Source organism: Pagrus major, chromosome 19, assembly GCF_040436345.1.
Source record: "Pagrus major chromosome 19, Pma_NU_1.0".
Taxonomy (NCBI): domain Eukaryota; kingdom Metazoa; phylum Chordata; class Actinopteri; order Spariformes; family Sparidae; genus Pagrus; species Pagrus major.
In genome coordinates this window covers 11,346,325-11,368,865 of record NC_133233.1, presented here as the reverse complement: position 1 = coordinate 11,368,865, position 22,541 = coordinate 11,346,325, and positions in this window count along the sequence as shown.

Genomic DNA, 22,541 nt, shown 5'->3' with positions numbered 1-22,541 from the left:
TTGAGATTCCACATCAACAGCAGCACTACGAGCACACTGGAGGGAAGACACTGCCGGTTGGTAATACCACCTCAGTCCAAACTGCAATAAAAACTACTGGTATTTGATGGATTACCATGAAATTTTTTACGGACATTCATGGTCCCTGGAGGACTTTAGTGATCCCACGTACTTTCATCAAGCGCCATAATCAGGTTGGCTCATACTTTGGTTTATTACAAAATACCTACCAAACTAAGGTTGTGTTCAGACTGCAGGCAAATCTTTAAGACAAAATATCCACACTTTCATTTACAAATGATCAGATCGGACTTTTGTCTCCCGACATCACCAACCTATCTGCAAAGGTTGCTGTGGTAACAACGTACGCTGGTGACACGGCTTGCCAACATGGAAGCCTGTGAAATGGAGATCCATCATCTCGCAGCAGACCGTTTATCTCAGCGTGACTGTCCACAGCAGTTGTTCTCCGGGTTGTCTTCCATAGACGACTCTAAATTTAAGCATCAGAGGTTTTGGACTGAGAAGCATCTGTCGTAATGCCGATTGGAAACACATTTCAGACTACCTCCAACTGTGACTTGGATCTGAAATGTTACGTGATTTTTTGCTGTCCACACTTCCTAAAATCAATCTGGATACAATCGTGATCTGCCAGAATAAATGGACCTGGGCTGGCAGATCTGAACATAGCCTAAATACACTCCCATCAACCTCAGCCTTACTTACCATAACCAATGGAAATAAGCAAATGTTAGCATTCTAACATACTGAACTAAGATGGTAATCCTTTTTACTCTCCTTTTTTTTATTCTTCACTTCATCAAACCTTTCAATGGGCCAGCTTTGGCTCACGGGCCAAACTTAGGGCAGCCCTGCTCTAATCAATACAGCTGTCTACACAGGCTGCCAGAATGTGGTGACCCACACGTGCTGCTCACACTACGCCTCCTGTGCAGACATGGTATTAGCCTTGTTTGGTGGCAGCTTCATGCTGCAAACATCACCTTCAACCCCATTCTCTGAGATACAGCCTGAATTAAAGTCACTGTCCTGATTCAAAAGCACTTTGAGACAATTATGCACTTTTCTACTCAAGGATTCCACTAAAAATGCACTGCTGAGGCTGATAATGTGCACGCTGTCAGCAAGCGTGTCACATAAAGCTGAATCGGTTCCTAAAAAACAAATATGAACCATGGAAAACATCTGAACATAGTTTTGTGGCGCTAAAACCGAACAGGATGGAATCAAAGGTCAATGTTACACTGAATTTTTACCTTGCAATCAGTGCGTTGCAACATACTGATGTCATCCTGGGATGCATTTGTATGCTTGTGGCCAACAAGTTAGCCTTCATGAGTCTGACCTCTTTTTTTTCTCTGGCCTGATATGTTTTGCTGTTGACTGCAGAGTCGGGACGGTTGGTGCTGGAACCAGTTTGTCTGGCACAGCAATAATTTTCTGTACAAAGTGTCTTAAATCACATGTCCTCCCCTTTTCCGCTGTTTAGTTGAACAATAACCGAACCTCTCAATGTTGACTGAAATGCTCTCGCTGGGCTGCATTTAAACATGAGTCACTGTCTGGATGAGTAAGCCATTTGCACACAGACAGGAGGAAGTGTACCCGATGAAATCTCCTATAAAAGAAAGGTTACATCGACTGAATGTTTTGAGGAGGAAGAAAAAACAATAGACATCGAGGGAAGCTGTTTTTGTAACCAAAGTCATCAGGACAAATTCTGTCACAATTATCAGTGAAAAAAAGAGATGCTGATTGAGATTAATTGCTTTTATTTGACAAGTCACGGAAACAGCAGTGACAGCAGAGACGCATATCTCAAAATGCACAACCGACGACGCAGCGTGACGCTAATGTCGGCCTTTCATCTACCATCTCTGCTGATAGGAATATTTCCCCACCTCTGCAGATAAAGTGAGGCATAAAAGTAATGACTGGAGCAGTAATTACCTGATGTGATCTGAGTCCAGAGCTATTTTCATCGCATCCCAAATGGTGAGTATAGACCGACGTGACCGTGAAGTTGTTTTTCTTTGGGGTCAGTTGAGATGTATGGTGTATAAAGGGGGAGCGCTCAGATATGATCAAATGGAAAACAAGGCAGGTCATTTAACATGATGGTCTCAGTCGCTGGTCTAGTTTTAGAATCACTTTCCCCCAGGCTGACGGGTTGTTTCAGTTCAGGATGACCAGAACTGCTATTTTTTCTACTGGGAATATGAGAAGGACCAGACTCTTGAGGAGGGTCAGTCGAGGTCTGTGAAGTCTCAGTCTAGTCGGTGTTCTTTAAGGTCTCCGTTTGTCCGCACAGTCTCTGTTTGACACTTGAAATACAGAGATGTCCTTCTGTGACATTCTACCAGTGAATGTTTGAAAGCAAAGCAAATATCAAATGACATTTCCTTTCCTCCTTTGTGCTGTCTGTCACATTGCGAAAGTAGTTTCTGCACAAAGAGTGACCTGGATGATTGACCCATCTAACCAAACAAAGAATGAAAGGAAACCGTGGCAACAAAAGACAAAACACATTTCAGTAAATATTTCTTGGGATAAACAAAACAACTCGAGGACTATCTAGCTTCAACCCTCCTGGTCTGAATCCAGCTTCTACAGAACTACAAAACACTGAGTGCAGATATGTAGTTCCTCTGATGCTCCAGCAGCTCAGAGCTGTGATGGATGGTTTCAGTCTGGATAAAATCTGATGAGCGGTGTTGTCAGAAGTGGGATCTGCTAGAGTGAAGTCATCCTGTAAGCAGCAAATTAGGGTTTGGCAGAGAAAGTTCCTGTGTTCATCTGAATATTGCAACATCTGGCTTCCTCCTGCATCACAGGCAGCATGTGAACATGTGTATCCTACAGGAGAGGGGTAAAGCTTTGGTCAATGAAGAAATATCTACTTTTGACTTCTTTACTAGCATTGTTGGGTGTACCGTTACAGTAATATATTACTTTTAGCAGTAACTGAGTAATGTAAGGTGTTACTAATGATATTTCAGTATTATATTACTACAGTTATGTCACACAATATGTTACATTACTCCGTTACTGACCAAAGTGAACATCCACATCCACTTCAACATGACCATATTAATATTGGCTATATTTGTATGTAATAAAGCCGAGCCTATAAGTTCCTTGCTCAGTCTCTGTGTGACTGAGATGAGCTGTATTTCGTAGGCCTAATGATGAAGCTAATCCTCAGAGTGCACTTTAATTTACATTCTTGAATCACACCGTGCATTCCTTGTTCTGTGGACTAAAATTAAAAGGTACACAAAAATGGATTTTTGTCTTTTCATGTCATTATAAGCTACATTATAGAAGGTATAGGTCTAATGTGTTTCATAATATTTTATCTCATATCAGACTTTCTTCTTCTTCTATCACATCATGTTACGTGTATCAAACAGTAATGTTGGCTAGCAAGTGGTTGAATCCTAACATTAGCTGTTTTCTAACGAAACTTTATATATGGCCCTGTTGTTTGACGTTACAACAAACTATTTTCTATGACCACAATCTAGCTGTCACCTTAGCATATGTGCCACGGGCAGATATTGTAGAAACAGGAAATGTTAAAAACATTTAAAAAAAAAAAAAAAAAAATACACTATAATAAAATCATAACATTGAGGATCAGATTTTGCAAAATCTTCCAGTATTGATTATCATCTCTTGTTGGTTTAAGGGGAGTAGGACACCTGATTAATTGCCAAAACAATCAAAGGTGGTGCTGTTGAGCAATCTGATGGATATCTGGCGTGGCGGAAATTTTGGTTGGCTGATTTGCAGATTGAGCCTTTTTGCTGCAGATTGTTATCAACTGCACTTATCTTAATTGAATTTATTGGAGAAGTATTTTACATGTTATGGCACACTGTTTTACTGACTGTGCTTTGATATAAATGAAACCGAACTCTGCAAAAAAACAAGCTGATAACAGACCACATTCTCCGAACCTTTCCGTCTTCAGGTCCACAATTCTTCTGTTTTTCTCTCAGCTTTCCGTTCACAGTAGACCTTCACAAGTTAACCCTGGATTTCTCTTTTCATCTACATTTTTGTGGACGGGCCATCTTGTTTGAATTAAACTTAACAGGACTTTTAAACAGTCAAAGCTGATTGGGTGATCTGTGTTTATATTCAGTGGGAGCATAGAGCTTGTATAATTTGACCGTTGATCAAACATGTTGCGTGTGTTAACGCAACATAAAAACATCAATGAAATCGCACAATGTCTGGCCCGTTGAATAAACCGAGTGTAGACGACACAGCGTTCAGATGTTAGCACATAACTTCTGCCAGTGTTTTCATATTAAGAGAAACGTTTGAATGGCACGAGTTCCTTTTCATCTTGTCTGCTTTAACTCAACTTTTAAACAGAGTGGGATGCGAATATATGAGACGAATTAACAGCTTCAATAATATCTTCCCACCTGTTTACCTTCCTGTGCCAAGAGTGTCCATAACAGGAAAAAACAAAGAATGCATCACACGAAGCAGACTCATTATCTACAGCAGGAGAACGTATATAAATCAATGCAGTGCTATTACTTCGACTATCTCATGGGCACGTTGGTGGGATCAAAATTATAGGAAACAGATAACCAATCATAGAGCGAATTAGAGACAGACAGACACCCAGACTGATTTGGCTGGAGAAACAAATCAAGGGATCGATGTGCATTATGTTTATGAATACAAACCGCTGCTCTCTGCTGGGGTAGTCAGGCGGCTCCGGATTGAAATCAGAGAATGCATGCTGCGCACTCATTATCTGCCTTTACAAGACACATGCTCAGGCACAAATGAAGAGTCACCTACACACACACACACATATATGAGACAATGTGGGCGCACTTGAACACACAATTCAATAAGGAGAGAATTGGAGCAGGAGCCTTTTTATTGGATTCATTAGATCCTATGTCAGTGCAGAGTGTCTATAAATAAATAGTCATAAAACAATTTAAAGGCTTTCAGTTCATTATTAAGGTGTGTTATTAAATGAATGTTCTACCTTGGTGACTGCGGGTGATTGATTCCTGGGTGGAGAACCACACTTTAGTTCATTAGCGGATATGAAAATGTAAGCAAACCTTGTCAAGGATGACAAAAATTCCATGTTGTACGACTGTAATAAAATACTCAATCAAGCACGACAGCAAAGTCATGAAAAATTGGAGGAAATGTACAGACACGCCATCGAAAATTAGCACTTAAGACCAAACACAGACAAGCATTAGAAAATGAAGCCTGACACATGATTAAAAAAAAGTGGTTTGGTCTTGATAGGTCGGCTTCAGTTTTTGCAATCCTGGTGAAAAATGTTATTATTGGAGGGAAGCTCGCACTCACTTCACTCTGCTTTTTGCCTTTATCTGCTCCCATTCATCCACACCCTTTCCCACATCCCTGCATGTAAGTTATTCCATTGACAGGAACCACACACACACACACACACACACCAAAAAACCCATGCAATCTAACTTTAGGTTGTTGATGACGCAAGTGCTGATGTCCCAAAATTACAGCCCAGATTACTGAGCTGTAAATCATAGGAGAGATTCACCCACTTTTCTTCCCCCAAATCCTATATTAGGTTTCTTTTTTAAGAGTTGCCAGACAACAGATGTGGGATTTACCGAAAATAGATATTAAGGCACATTGCCAGTGTAGGGGACAAGTTAGGTAGAGCCTCATGGGTTCAGCTGAACTGTGTTTCAGGATTCCCTGAAAGTCAGTCTTTATGTTGGATATGAAGCTTGAGGCAACTGAACGTGCAAATTGTTCTTGTTAACGATGCATCATTGAAAAGCCGTAAGTATTTATTGGATAATGAATTGTTTGTAATCTCTTTACAACATGAAGATTAGCTTAATTAGGGCTCTGAAATGAAGGTCAGATCATAATAATAATAATAATAATAATAACTTGGATTTATATGCCGCCTTTCACGAGACACAAGGACGCTTCACACAACAGAATAAACGCTACACAAACAGACAAACAAACCAATTGAAACAGGTAACAAAGATGAGTGTCTGCCAGGGAAGCAGAGTTAGGAAAGGTTGTAGGCTGCAGTGAACAGACGGTGTTCGGGGAGTTTTTTTAAACATGTCCAAGCGTTGTGGATGTCAGCAGGGAGAAGCGTTCTGGGGCTGCGACACTGAATGCTCTCTCTCCGAAGGGGCCAGTGTCTGAGGACCGGAGGTTTCTGGGACAGGGTGCATGGGTGAAGGAGGTCAGAGAGGTACTGAGTGAGGGCATGAAGGGATTTGTAGGCGGGAAGGAGGATTTTGTAGTTGATACAGAACTTAATTGGGAGCCAGTGAAGGTGGAGGAGGGTTGGGGTGATGTGTTGCCAGGGCTTGGTGCGGGTGAGAGCCCTGGCAGCTGAGGTTTGGACTTACTGCAGCCTTTCAAGGGCTTTGCTGGTTACCCCAGACACGACACCATTGCAGTCGTCCAAACGGGAGGTTATGAAAGCATGGATGAGGAGTCGGAGAATGATGGCCGGCTGCATTCTAGGTATTTCAGGAGGTAACTCTCTATAGAAACAGGATATTTACCTTCCTGTGGCTTTGTGTGTCAAACTAAACATCTTGATTGGCTGTACCAAGTTATGCTACATACCAAAATAGTCAATACTGCATGGATCATACAAAAAACTGTGCCAACCACCCTGCTTTTGGGCCTTTTGTCTGCTACAGTATAGGTTCATTTTACGATTTTCCAGTGAACCCTGACAGTCTCCAGTCATGGGCTTGGACTCTCTGAATGGAGACCACAGACACCAGGCAGTGTTCAAGTCCAACAGCTGGGCTCAGCTTCCTCTGGCAGGAGCACTGGCCAAAGTTTCTGATGGCCAGAGGAGAAAATTGACCCTGCGGTACTCGCCAAGCCTGTTGAGACCTGGATCACCAGGAAAAGTTATTGAGTTCCTGACCTGAAAGGGGGACAGATGCTTTCTTGTATGTTTGATTACATTTCGGAACCTGAAAACGAAATTAATAGAAACCCAGTTTTAGAGTTTGCTGAGTAAAGCCCTCGTCCATCGCTCAAACCTTGTATCTGTGTTGCACCTGTGCACATCTGCCTGCCTGCCCATTCGCTGTCCTGGCTTCGTGTCCGTCATCCTGTCCTACTTGTTTGCCTGTCTGTCCGTCTGCCTGTTAGTCTGACATGATTACACACAAGCTGTGCAAGCATGACGACGTGCAGTCGTGGGACTCTAAAGGGATTGCGCTGGACTGATTAGCATCCATAATGAATATTCTTCTCTAAGGCAGGATTTGAGCCATGGCAATAATAGAGCACAGCGCACACTGCTGTAATCGTCTTGGGAAACTGGCAGAATCCCAACACACGTCTTACATGACACAACCACAAACAGAGGGAGGAGGGGGAGAAGAAAGTGAGAGGGCGAGACTGGCGGAGAGAGAGCGAGCGCTTTGGTAGAAAACAAAGAGAAACCACTGGGTTCTGCTGGCAGGGAATTAGTTAGCTCTGCTGACTGTCAAAGCAAGTCAGCGTTTGTGTCCAAGTCGTGATTCAGGTCACACACACACACACACACACATACACATAGACAGACACAGACACACACATTTACAAAGCAGGATGGTAGGTGCTCCACAAAGGCCTGTCATATCAAATATTATGTGGACAGAAAGTACTCAAATGAGTCCCCGACAGCTGATGCTAATAATATCAGTTATTTCTGTCATTTCTGACAGCTGGAGGTCATTCACACTATTTGACTCAAATACTACCAGCTGATGGTACAAGATAAGACATCAATTTACATGAAAACCCCATGAAAAATTAGCATTACAGGACTTTGCTTTACACACAGTTTCCATAAAAGCCCAGGAGGTATGAATTAAAGTTGTATGAGAACAGTGCTGCTGTTCATTTTGGTAAATCATAAAGTAATTCACAATGAAATAGTCGCTTTGCCTCCCAGTGTGAGGCTGGAAGTTTCCATTATCATGTTTACAGTAGCCGTGGTAGCAGTGTGGCTCTACTGCAGGACTGGTAATGTTGGTTGAACCAAGTGCTGGTCTGTGCTGGTGCTGGTTCAGAGTTGGTTCAACCTGCAAAACTATTAAGTATCAGTTTGCTTTTCCACGGGCATGAGAGCCACCGTAGAGTCACATCATTAAGTCACTGTATACATCTACAATTTCCCAGCATTGCCAGGAACAACTGTGGCAAACTACATGGACTCTTTACAAGTGTTGCTCCTGGCTTTGCATGCCTACACGTGCAGAACATGTTACACTAGCTTATAAAAATGGTGGTCAAAAGCGGTTTAAGTTGGTCCTTGGTCAGGATAACCCGGCCCCCATTTTATGTCTGGCTGCCGAAACACAAAGAACTGGCAGCTATGAAGCAGCACCTGAACCTCTTAGTCAAAAAGGGATAAATGTGGTTTATGACTAAGTACCTTTAAAACTGACATCCCCATCAGCCTCAGCTGTAATTTGCATGTAGTTCGAATTAGCCAAGGTTTGCATGCTAACATGCTAAACTCAGTTGCTGAATGTGGTTAACATCATACCTGTGAGGTCAGCATGTTAGCATTTCCATTGTGAGCATGTTAGCCTGCTGACCTTAGCATTCAGAGAGTGTCGATCATAGACTGTTTGTCTTGCTTTCCCATAAATTACTTACTTGCAGACTTTAATATAGAAGAATCAACCTCAGAATGAAAAACACAGTAGAAGTATTATGTGATTGACATCTCCTGTTTCTGCTTTTAACAGTTAATGATCATATTGTGAAATATCTTCTCATTCCTTCTCTACCTTGATCACTCACCCAAGGCTTTCGACTTCATGCCCCCAATAAACCTCTCTGGTGAAATCCCTCTTTCGAAGACCTTATCTCTGTCATTATTTATAATGACCATTTGAATTTCCACGGAAGCCAATCCAAGTGGACCTTTCCTGTTGAACCTACTCGAGCTCAAGCACCAACGCTTGAGCGCTACCTTGCTAATGATCATTCAAAGATGTCAAAGGTTGTGTTGGGTGTGATTGGTCGTTTCCTTTTTCTCTTTTCTGTCTCAATCTAGAGAAAAATGGCTTTGTCCCAGATTCTCAATGTGACTCAGTGATAGAGAGATAAAGCAAAATGACCCACTGCACGAATAACTATCATTACTACACTGATGTAACTCCTTCTGTCTTTTAAAGGAAATCAGGTCAGTGCAACACAATGAAGACACATAGATGGATCCTACCCTGATCTTATCCCCCCTGACTCCTTATGTCTTCTTCTTGTAAGCTAAGCTAGTAGTACAGCTACAAATGGCAACGTTGGTCTGTTTGGTCCATACTGAAATATACAGTATTAACAACTATTGGAGTGACAATACGAGTTAAAGATTCAAGACTTATCAAGAATCTTGTGAAAAATGGGAACAAAAACAGTTGTATTTATAATTTTGTTGAGTGTAGCTTCAGTAAAATGTCTCCTAACACCTATCGGAGGGTTTGCCAAGTAATTCGGTTCAGACATATCTGTTTCTCTCATAATGAAGAGTAAAACGTTTGACAATACCTTAACTTCCTATAATGCACCATCATTAGGTCAAAATTTGAATTTACACAAGACCTACCCTTCCTGTTTTGTTTTTTTAAATGGATGGCAGACACACCACATACCTAAAATATACACTACATGCCCAATAATGAATTCAGCTGGTGTCTACATTTACTTTCCCCAATCAATACTGCAATGGCTCTGCAGAAGCAACGCTTGAGACTGCTCCCACAAACAGTTTTCACTGAACGCTGCTATTTATTTTCAGCACGAACCAGCATAATTGGCACTGACATCCACTGATTACCAATTGTTCACAAAAGCCACATTCAGCTTTAATTAATCTGGCCAACAAATAAATTGCAGAAATTCTAGTTCACAACACACGTAATTTGTTGCCAGAGGTGCATTCATCCTCTGTGACCTGAGAGAAGCCAGCGTGATGTACAGTAAATTGTTGTTGTTTTTTTCATTTAATGAGGAAAATAGCGCTCCAACAAAAATATAGGCCGATCATTTGCTACTTTTGTTCCTTGAGATCACAGCAGTGGTGTAGAAAATTAGGAAAAAACCTCCATTTACTTGTTTATTCAGTTACTGTATGTGTTGAGCAACTTTTAAAGGTGATGTTTTTGTAGATATGGCAGATTTTCTTTGTCATGTTTGCTGACAAATCCCAGCAACCCACATAACGCTTGCAGCTTCCCTATGGGCCAACCAAACTGTGTCAAGGCAGTCAATCTGCTCTCACGTAAAAACATGTCTCTTATGACACATCATTTCATCCAGTCAGCAGTGTTGCTCTTTATGATGTAGCTAAACACCTGCATGTCACTGTGGACCCACAGCTGTCAAAAGTGAGAAAAACATTTTCCAGTGTTTTCTGAGGTTTTATAGAACAGGAAATCTGAGGAGCTCTACATCGTTTATCGTGTTTGGGGAAAATCCCTCAAGGCTTTTATCCAATCTAAACAGCAGGGTCATGCTGTCTTTTTAGGACAATTTGGCCATCATGTCTGTACTTCAAGATTTGCCAAGTGCAGCTGACGCAGTTTGGTTTTCATGACTCAGATCTCAACAAATCAACAGACCCCAGTAATCTGCAGTAGGAACTGAAAAAGAATAAGAATGACTTGGGATCTAACTAAGCCCACAGGAAGAGCTCCAAGCTTTGAAGCCAACTTTTGTAGTGGCCAAACTGTATAATTACAATGTCATCTGATGCACTGGGGCGCAAAAAACCTTTTTCCATAAGCTTACATTGTGAAAGAAGTGGCTGTAAATTGAGTGTCACAACCCCTGTGAAATTACTCATTTGACTGTCATAATTTGAGCCATTCGGTCCAATAAAATTTGGAAAGTCTAGAATAGCTGCATGATTAACTCATTTTATCTTTAATGAAGTTAACCGACGTAGTTGGCAGAAGTCTCCAGAGCTCCCTCCCTCTGGTTGTACAGTGCTACCAGGGCACCCAGGGGGGTGTGGCACGGGAGGACAGCCAAGAAGAGACACTCAGCCACGGGTCCCACCGATCTCCCTCCCTCTTGTTGTCCAGCAGACAACCAGGGCCACAAAAATCTCTGTCAGCGTCACTGACAAGTTATTATTTCCTAACTGTAAGTTCAGTGGTTGTCTGGTGTTAATGGGTTGATGTGTTTTTTCTTGCAGTTGGTTTGTAAAAACAAACAACCAGCGGCGGAGCTAACCCTAACCCTCGGAAAATGTTGTCTCTTTGTTCTTGAAACTTTGATATTTGCTGCATCATTCCTGGAACATTGTGTCGTTCCTCAGTGCCATGTTTTTTTCTTCTTCTTCTTCTTCTAGTGCGTAGCTGAAACAGATTGGAACAGATGATAAGTCAGCCTCTCATGGGCTCATTAGTTCATACAAGATGTGGACTGGAAACACAGAAACCAGGACAGAGCAGATGGGTTGCCTCCATGGAAAAAAGGATCCGACTGAGGAGACACCAGTTCCAAAAGTCGTTACAGCGACAGGTGTGAAATGTGTGTGAGGTCATGTGAAGCCTAAAAGATGTTGGATGTTAGGACATGCCTGTGTCAACTTAAATCACAAGTGGTCCTGTCCCAAAGTACTGTCACATCAGAGGCTCATCCCGTTGGCCTTTGAAGTTAAATATAAGCACTGGTGAGAAGTATTTCCCAGTGGACATGAAGCAGTAAATTGATAATTAAGCATGAAATACAAACTGCCTGTTAGCAGCAGCGAGCATCCTTTGCACACCGTTTTCCATATGGTTAAGTCTTATGCCAAAGTTAAACTACAAGCGATTGATGTTTTAACACGGGTGCTAATAAATGCCGCTCGTGGGAATTCCATTATGTGTGTGGAAATTCATGGAGTGAGCGTACATAACTAAATCAAGTAGTTGGCCCGGCAGACAGCTTCCTCCATTTCTTCCAGAGGTGTAAGGGTATGTCTCTGAGAAATATATTCTAAGTGATTCAAATGGATGCAAATGTAAGAGGAAGAGAACAAACAGAGGATTAGGAGGAGCAGGCAGCACTAAACAAGTGACTGTTTAGCCTGGATTTAAATGTTGAGACTGTCTCTGTGTCACTGATGCTCGGTATAATTGAGCCTCACTGCCTGCAGACTTCTTCAATACATTTACATTCTCGGCTGTTTGGCTGATGTTTCTATGCAGAGTGGCTAAAGTAATAAGCAGTGCAAGGGGGCAGGTTTATATATTCATAGCATATATTTTCACTTCAGCAGCACAGTGGCTGAAAATAGAGACGAGATATTTGACGGACAGTAAATAGTTTCCTGTCACCTGAGGCCTTTATTCAGGCAGATGGAGCAGCAGTGTCCACAGGCATGCCTGCTCTAGTTGACTGAAGATTGACTTTTTATCAGCACTTGGTGGTCTGCATTTTAACAAGCAGCTGGAAAGACATGTTAGTGCTAGTGTCATGTGGTAAAACATGGAAATGGGATGCACACCTGACAGGAGACTTTATATCGAGGGGCAATGGCAGGGCAGACAAGCTGCTGCTTTTAAAAACTCAGGGCACAGCAGGCAGATGTCATTAAATGTCAAATATTGAGGGATTCAGGATTAAAATATAAAAAGTGGATGTATAATTATTGTAATTATCTCATTAGGATCTGTTTCAACATGTTGTTTGCTCATTTTGTACCAATCTCGTTTGTGAGAATCCTGTGATTTTCTTGAATCATTTGTTCTCAAGGATGAAATACCACAGCCAGTGAAAATCCATCTCTGTTTGGGTGGATGGTGTGGTTTAACTTTTAGTAACTTGACGGTTTAATTGGACACCTGAGACGTTTGATTTTGATTGCAGCTCTAAATTTATGCGCTATAGCCTGTATCTAAAATGAGTGACATTGGCATCAGCTGGCTGCAGACACCTCGACGTTAGAAATAAATTCAATAAAAATATATAATATGTTAAAAATATATATACATATATATATATATATATATATACATATATACAAATATAAATTCAGGTAAACTCGGCAACGGTTCTCTATCTTTTCCCCTCTCCCTCTCCTCGTTGTAATGAATCCCATTTCCCCTCCTGCTCCAGTTGGTAGTCAACATTACAGAACATAAACGCCTGACAAAAGAGGTCACCTCTGCAGGTCGCTGCTGCAGTCAGGTTGATAAACAGGAGTGAAGATAAATCCACTTTTGTTTGTGCATTCATTAAACAGACAGCTGAAAGGTGACAGGAAACTGGATGAGAGAGGGGGAATGACATGCAGCACAGGGCCACAGGATGGATTTGAACCCTGCCGAGGACAAAGCCTCTGATATTTCAGCTGATATATCGGACCATACCCAAACCTTCCAGCAAAAAACAGTCACAGATGAACTGATCAAAAGTTCAAGAGCAAAAGCACTTTTTTACAAAACATAATAGAAATTGAACCCGAATTGTCTCTGTACTGGTCCCTTTTTTTTCTTTTTAACTCAAAGCGTGTGTTTTCTAGAGATAGCGACGCAACAAAAGGTTGGCAAAGAGTTTAGATCTGTTTCCATTGACCACACAGTGCTATCAAGACGCCGCACTCCCATTAAATCCTAGCGTAAAGAACCAAAAGAGCAACTCAGTGCTAACACTCAGCTGATAACTGCATTAAAGCAAAAAGACGGAGAGAAAAAAGAGTGAAGGAGGTCAAGAAAAAGAGATAATTTCTCCCTGGGGGCTGGGAGGAGTGGTGTGTGCTGTTGTTAATAGCTGCATTGATTAAAGTGAAGATCGACTACTTTGAGGAGACGGTGCAACAGTGCTTGTGGCTGGTTTTTTTTGTTTTAAGCCTTATCTCTGTGATGCCTCAGGTGTCACAAACAGGAAGTATCAGTCCTGCCTGTAGGTCAGATGTGTGTGTATGTGTGTGGAGATGAGACGTTGGCCTACCCAACACCTGTGTTCAGGTCTTGTGACAGGGTGAGATGCTCCCGTCTCCCCTCACTGTCAGTTGGGGGGTGGCAGGTGTCTCCGTCAGACAGCTGAAATAATTGCAGAATTTTGTTCCGTCCCTCCAATTGAGAAGAAAAGGCTCGGAAAGCTTTCAGTGAAGGAAATTATCCTTCATCCTCTCCTCACTCCTTTGTCTCGTGTCCCACCATTATCGAGCACGTTCCACTGTCTTACATTTAAATGTGTTTAAATGTGAAGTCTTCTGGAGGAGATCTGGACAAAGAAACACTTGCAACTTCTTTTATTTTTCCTGTGCGTCATGGCTCATTTGAAAAAAAAGGATGTTTTAAAATGTCCGTCCTCCACAGCAGCACAGCTCATATAATAGTTTTCTATTATGCAGCCCTTCATTCACATATATAGACTAAAACACTGGAGGTGTGATAGACAGATTTACAAAATCATTAAAATCAGCTTAAAAACAGTCGTTAGAAACCGTCATAGTGACAAGAGAAGTCATTTATAAGTAGGTAAGATATAGATGTAAAAAAATGTCCTTTATTGATTTGTAGTCGGAGCATCTTCTGAGCATCTGAGTAGTCTGAGCATCTTCATCGATATTTCCCCATTTTCAGGTAAGAAACTATTTTCTGCGCTGGAATTCTGGACTACCTCTGCTAAACTGTTTTGTGTATATTTTATAAACATGCTGACCGAATTTTGAGTGTTTTAGAAGCATTTTTTTAATGTTTGGATTCCTAACTGGTATGCTAGTTAGCAGCTAGCTTAACTCCGTCCTCTCGGTAAGCGGCATGGGAGCACATGTCGTTGAGCATAAGTATGACGCATTATGTGCATTCAACATACAGTATAGTATAATGCTGAAAGAGAAAGTGAGAAATGTAAAAATATATTTACCTGTTTGTTTACCTGTTGAAGGACAGAAGAAAATGAGAACATGGACTTGGAGAAAATACGTATTCTTGTATATTGTAATGTTTCACATGTAAGAAATATGTAACTTTTGTACCTTCTGTTGATACTTTTGAAACAATATATTCTTTATTGATATTTCCCCTTTTCAGGGTGCAACAGAGGCACGACAAGGGTGCCATTTATTGTGAACCTAAGTTCAAAATAACGTCCTGCTATTCAAGAGTTTCAAAAGTGAGACATTGAGAAAGATTCGAGTATATACAAGAGCCCTTTCATGTACGGCCCTGATAAACTGGAAATAACCAATTTGACTGTGAACTGAAGCACTGAGTTGTTTTCCACTCCACTTCACTATGTAAAGGAACCTAATACAAAACAGAGGAAAAAGGTTATCATCACAATCAGCACGATTCCAGTTCTATCTGATATAATTCAACAAGCTATCGGGACTTAAAAAAATGGCAACAGGAGAAAATAAATGCTAAAACGGGGCTGAGTGTTGCAGTTACACACTTGATGCTGAACACACCTGCAAGCTTCAGGCTTAAAGGTAAGAGAGAGCCTGTGAATCCATATGTGAGAGCGAGGCTTTAATGTACCTGTTAACACCTTTATTTAGATTTTCAGTGCATGTATAGCTGCTCTCATCTTCCTTCTGTCTGTTCTGTCATTTCAGTAATAATTCTCCATATTTAAAGTCTCTATACCTCACTGCATGGAAGACGTTGGAATCATTTTTATAAACGACAACATGGAGCATGGAGGGAATCCTGTTGTGCGAAAGACTGAGGTTAAGATGTATGTTGGAATTCTGCATTAAAATGTCTAAGAGCGACTATAGGTCTAGTCGTTCTTATATATATTTTATTGAGTTGCGTACTTCCATTACCCCAAATGTTTCTGACCCAGAGACCCAGAGATATCCACAAGTTTACTCAAGATAACGGTGCATTGATTTAGTTGCCCATCACAACTTCCAGGGCAGGGAAGAAACTTTACACAAATAAAACTTTAATACTTTACCTTGTCAGTGAACATTTCAAGCTGAGTCACATCAGATCATCGTTGGTGGTTGTTTTTATGGTGTCTTCACCAGCAGTGAAGGATCGTACGTGTTTATTTGGATTACTCATGCAGTGTTTATCTGGGTATGTGTGTCTTCATGTTTAAATTCAGGTCAACTCTTAGTGAATTCAGCACTCACCTGAGACTCCGATCCTCTCTCTTCTTTTGAAGTAAAGTACATTTCCCCTCCAGCTTCAGTCAGCAGTCAACATAAACACCTGACAGTGGAGTTCACCTTCACAGGTTGCTGCTGCAGTCATCTTAGACAGGAGTGAAGATGAAACCACTTTCTTAATCCAGAAAGTCATAAAGCAATCTCTGAGCTCTTCTTCCATCCATGTTAGACTTTTGACTAAACGTAACTAATAGTTGAAGTTTTCCACCATGTCTTGCCAATTTCTGATCAACTTCAATGCCAACTTTAAATTTAGGCAGTGTTGATCAAACTTTAATCATTATTCTGTTACTGTAAAGCCTATTTATCTCCTAAAATGTTTTCAGAACCATATTTTTGTTTACTCTTTAGCTCTAGTATGATTAAGTTTCTTACCAGCCAGCCATGTTGAAAACATATTATGAGTAGAGGTCAGAATTGGCAGAACTTTGCTCTGATAGTGGCAGTGTTAAAAAAAAAAAAAGTTACTCCGCTAATACTGACTTTATTCATTTAATTGGATTGAATCATCCATACAGTTTCTATTTGACAGCACTACAGCAAGCTGTTGTGGCAGCAGAGCTGTTTATTAATCAGCTACAAATTGCCGGCTTAAGTGTGATGTATGCTCTGGAAGTCAGAAGCTGGCATCTGTGATTGACACCACGCTAATGGGCTGCAGCTAACACCAGCGCTCTTACTGGTTTGTGGAGGCAGCTGAAGCGATTACTGTCTGAGTGTGCAACATAAGTTAAATTTCTGTGTGTCTGTCCGTCACCGTGCGTTGACATGGTGTATACATTCATGTCTGTTTTACATCTCGCTGCCAAAGAACACAAACTCACTGTAGCTCAGTTCATTGATTGTCTAGTTACCAAGCAGAGAGGGCTAATAAGGGGGCAAATCATCTTCTCTAATAGCCCAGTATTAGGCAGCTATTACCCTGTTTGAGCCCTCCGTTGACAGTAATGAGGCCATTGGAGCTATAATCAGTCCATAATGTAGTGTGCAGCCCTGGCACATAGAGCAACAGTGGAAAATAGATGGAGGGAGGAGAGAAGAAAAAGACAGCTGAGAATTTTTTTTTAGACGAGGCCAGATGCCAACAAACGCACAGGCTTTAGGAGGAAATGAATTCACTCCCTGAGGATGTATCACGTAACATCAGTGTACACACACTGCTGCTCAACCACTGATAGCTCAGTGGGAACGATACCCAACGCTACCACAGCCACACAATACGTAGCGGATTGTAAGCTTTACCACCTGCATTCCCTGAGGGCGTGGGAGTGATGCCACAACGCTGAGCCGTCCCACTCAATTAAAAGACAATGTAACAGGACAGCAAGCTCGAGCCTGGGCCCGAGTCTTTACAGGATTAAGGCAGGAGGCATGGCAAATCGATCAGGTTGTTCACTATACAACACTATGAATGAATCACCACGTTTTTGCATGTAATCCATCAGGCTGCGTGGATTAAAATGCCTGCATGTACAGTAAACTTGATCCTCGGTTGTAAGTGCAGAAATCCATCAAAACAATCTGTGAGGCCTCCATGTAGGTGTGTGTGTGTGTGTGTGTGTGTGTGTGTGTGTGTGTGTGTGTGTGTGATGAAAATAAAACAAAAAGAGGCCAGTGGACTAACGGGACTGTCTGGATATGAGACACAATATTCCGATAGTGTGTCCAGTGTTCAAATATTCCACGGTGTCTTCTTCCAGAGCAGTCTGCTCCAGTTTTGGAAGCGTGGGAAAGTGAAGCTCCTGTCTGAATCAGGCCAGGCAAGCCAAAGGGCCTGTGAGCACTGTGTTTTTATGTGTGTGAAAAAGTGTGTGCGTTGCAGCTGCAGCATCACAGCCAGTCCACCATATCCAACGATGTCATAAACACAAGGGCTGTGTGTCAGACTACTGTGTGTGTGCTCATTATGGAGAGCTCTGTAGATGAGATCATTGTTTAATTGTCAGCAAGTCTTAAGAAGAAGCCTCTCGGTGAGAAGATCTTACAGCTTCCCACAGGCAGCCTCTCTTAAACTGTCAATACTTCATTAACATCCAGATGATCCTCTGCTGTGGAAGAGATAAAAACACGACACCTGCTTGATTATTAAAGGCTGGTTAAGACGAGAAATGTATCCCAGCTGATTCAAGTGTGCTGCAGTTGTCAGCAACGTTTGAACTGAGGTGATGAGGTGATGAGGTGTGTCTTGGGATTGTAGGAAATGAACTGGCAGCCATATTGGAGATCCTCAGCTCCAGCTGGCCGTCTTCACACACAGAAATGAATATAGTTTTTACCTTTCTGTTGTTTACTGCAACACATGCATCTACCTGAACGCCTGAATAGGTTGATTGCCAGTCACTCCAAAAAACAACATGACCATTACAGCGTACCAGCAACAATATGGGCTTTTGGCAGTTTGGTTAGGTTTAGGAAAACATTGAGTGTTGGGTTAAATAACTATGTAACTGATGTAACTGCATTTATGTACTTGACATAACTTTTCCACGTTAGTAAGTTAATATACTTTACAGTTTACATTTGGTTTCACTCTGGACACCAACTGCGGCATTCTGGGTGAAAGTCTTGTGCTTGATTGACCCAACAACCCGTCCCCGACCTCCTCCTCATTTGGACTTTGAAGCTCATTATACTTATTCTTGTCACTTGATAAAGGCCACCGTCACCTAAAAGGTCGCCACCTAAAAATAATTATCAGTATAGGTCGTAAGAAGCTGATTTTACAGTCGACCTATAGCATATGGTCGTATTTCTGATGAGGACAGGCTGGTTGATTTGCAACGAACTAAAACTATTACTGTGCTAGTTATTAAACCATCACTGTTGTGCATGTTGTTTCCGTTGTGTTTGTGTTTCAATGTATACAGTGTTATTTTCTTATTTGCGAGAAGATTGACATCACTCTCAGGTTCTGTATGGTGAGTATATCTGGACAGTACTTGTTCTGACTTGGCTCCAAGTTTTCACTCATCATTTGGTTGCAACCAAATTGTATTCTTATAGTTTATTACTCTACTGATTATGTTTTCAAGGTTTTGTCTTTTGAGAGAAAACAGAATAGTATTGATTTTAACATGTTTGTATCAACATTTTTATACAAACTATTGCAGACAAACCTCCTACAAACTTGTGTTTTTTGCATTATGATAATAATATGGATCAAAGCTTCTGTAAGACCTGATCCTGACTTTAGAGAAGTGACTGCTCTGCCTCATCTGGTTCCCTGCAGGCGACCATTTTGACCACAATTTCTTTGTGTACAGTGTCTGTGTGTCCTTCTCTCACTCACTCTGTCTCTCACACACACAAACACACGCATACACACAAACACACACATAATACAAGAACACCCAGACCAGGGAGAGATTTGCTTGGGCAATCACAAACAAACGACTGTGTTTTACTTCTTGCCTGCAGCGAGCACTCTGAGAGGTGAGACCACGCACACACACACACACACACACACACACACACACACACACACACACACACACACACACACGCATACACACACACACACACACACATTTTCTTCCCCCTTCCTTCCTGAGTCAAGAGCCTTGATCGTTGCATGTAAATGAGGGAAAATGATTAAGACAGAGACGGCTTCATTTTGAGAGTGCGTAAACGTGTGTGTTTGTGTGTGTGAGTTGCTGTGAGTGTGTGTGTGGATCTGGGTTGAAAGGACGTGCATCCAGCTGTCACTCACCTGTCGGGTGTAGGCGCCGATAAGCCACAATCAATCCACCTCGCCTCCGTCGGCCTGGTTAGCTGTTATCTCACTCTTCTCTCCATCTATCTGCTTCTTCCTTTATTTCATTCTCTCTGTTTCTTTCTCCTTTTATCTCTTTACAAACTCTTTCCTCTTCGGCCTCTTTCACAGTTAGTTTTTCCACCATCACTCCCATCCTTTCTTCACAAAACAGAAGCAGTGGAGTTCAATCGAGACGACCGACAGGTGTGAATATCCAATATCGATGAAGGAAGGTAAAACCAGTAGGACTGAAACTCTAACCTTTATTTCTACATACCTGCAGGAAATGCTTTCAGAATCTGTCAGCAAGCCTCGTTTCACTTGGCTGTTTCATGAAAGAAAAGGCAAAGAACGATTAAGTGGACTCAGTGTGGCAGCACCATTTAACCATACTCTTTGTTTTCAGTGACAAAGTTCAGTGAAGTTCTGAAGAATGACTTAAAGCTACTTTAAAAAGATCGTTTTGGTCGTTCTGTAACCAGGAAGAACAGGCGTGACAAATGCTTTTGTTTACAACCAGATACACTCCAATGCATTGCCAGGTGCCCTGCTAGCTGTTTTGAACAAAAGCATATGCGACTAGAATGGCACTGAGTAGAGTGCATACCTCTGCCAAGGCCAAACAGTCCCCATTAATTCAATCAAGCCTAATCCAATATTAAATAAATCATATTTAAATCAGCTAGATCTAGATTTTTATTTGGATCCATCCATTTTTATTTGGATTGTACTCACTTATAGATACGAACCACCTTGATATGCCTGATTTTTTTTTTTTTCATCAAGGGTCATGCATCATTCCCTGAGAAACCAACTAAAACATCTACAAACAAACTATATCGCAATGTTAAAGAAAGAGAAACTCCTGGATCCATCCCTTTATCTTGATATCTTGACCGAAAGTTAATACGGTCTATTCTGGGCCGAGACCCATCCCCCATTCAGGTTTCGTGGAAATCCGTTCAAACCAACCAACAAACAGACGAAGGGACGTTAGGTTCAGGCACTAAACATAACGTTTTCAGTAATGGAATATATGCTTTTATATATTATTGCTGTTAGCGATCACTGCCACTCTGTGTATATAGTATGTAGCTGTAACCAGGAGAAGGTTAGCCAAAGGTAACAAAATCCAGCTACCAGCACCTTGTCACATGCAAGAGATTTTACTGGTAAGGTTAACACAAATCATATGACAAATGCAAATGAAAAGACAATGATGCAAGGTGGATGCCAGTTGTAGGAAGACCAACTGGCTCACTGCCACCTGCTAATATAGTCTTGCAACCGGACCAGGTGAGCTGAATCTCCCTGCAGACTGAAGGGAGTGGCCAGCTAAGAGGCTCGTCTCAACCTCTGAACTCACTCGTTTAATTTGGGTTGCTTTAGTACAAATTAAATAACATGTAAAACGACAATACGGTACATGGTTTAATGTGAGGCTGTTTCTTGGCTGGAAGCAGTGACTTCCATTAGCAGTTTCCAGGTGGACGACCCGTTCGAACAGCCCATTACTCCAGAATGCCGATAGTCCGAAAAATGTCACATTCTTGTCCCAGGGCCCATTTGTTGGACAGCCTGTTTTTCTAAATAAAACAAAAGCCCTCTGCTCCGAAGGCCGGTTGTTCCAAAAATACACACTCTCCCTGGAGTTTTATTGCCCTTACTAACTTGGCATCAGGGTAGGGTTAGGGTATGTCGTTTGATGCGAGGCCAGACTCAAACTCCCTGCCGATTCAGCATCACGGACGGGGCAGCTTGTCACCAAACTAACAACTACAGGGAGAGTTTGCATTTTTGGAGCAACGGGCCTTCGGAACAATGGGTGTTTGTATTCGGGACAACAGACTGTCGGACTTTCTGTTAAATGGATCATTTATAGGACTATTGGAGTTTCAGATTTGTGGGCCATCAAGATGTGAACCACCAAGAGATTTTGCTCATTTAGTTCTCAAGTGTTTGGAGTTGGAACCACTTACAGATTTACAACAAAGTTTTATATCCAGGGAGGGACATTCTGAGTGTTTCAGACTCCTCAGTGGTCACAACACAGTGGGTGATCGCCTTGTTGGCTTTACTGCGCAGCTCTAAAAAGCCAGTACACAGAGATTGACAGAATAAACATGTGATGTGATTACTTTTTATTGCTGTAAATATTTTTTTTTTTTTAGGGTTGTGTCATTCTCTCGAGCCTAATGATTTGACGGAGTGGATTTTTTGATTGTGCCATCATTCACTGGATGATTTAACTTCTATTGGGTCCTTTGGGTCGATGTTTTCTACAGATTGAGTCCAGATTGTAGGGCCACACCTAACTATTTAAAAACAGATAAAATTCAATGTTTGGCGAACAGTAACAGGGAGGAGAGACGAGCAGAGGGGGAGTCGTAATGCTGCTACTCTCTGGCTGAAAGTCGAAACTCACAGATTTTATGGCACGACCCCCATCAAACATATCAATCATTCAAAGTTTGATTTCAGCAAACTCCCGTTCAGCTTTTGTTATTCTTCTCCGGGCAATTAATAAACCAGCCTTCAATAAGATAAAAGCCAGACATCAAAACCATGGCAGAGGCTTATCTCACAGAGACGCACAATTATGCCTTTCTGTCTTTG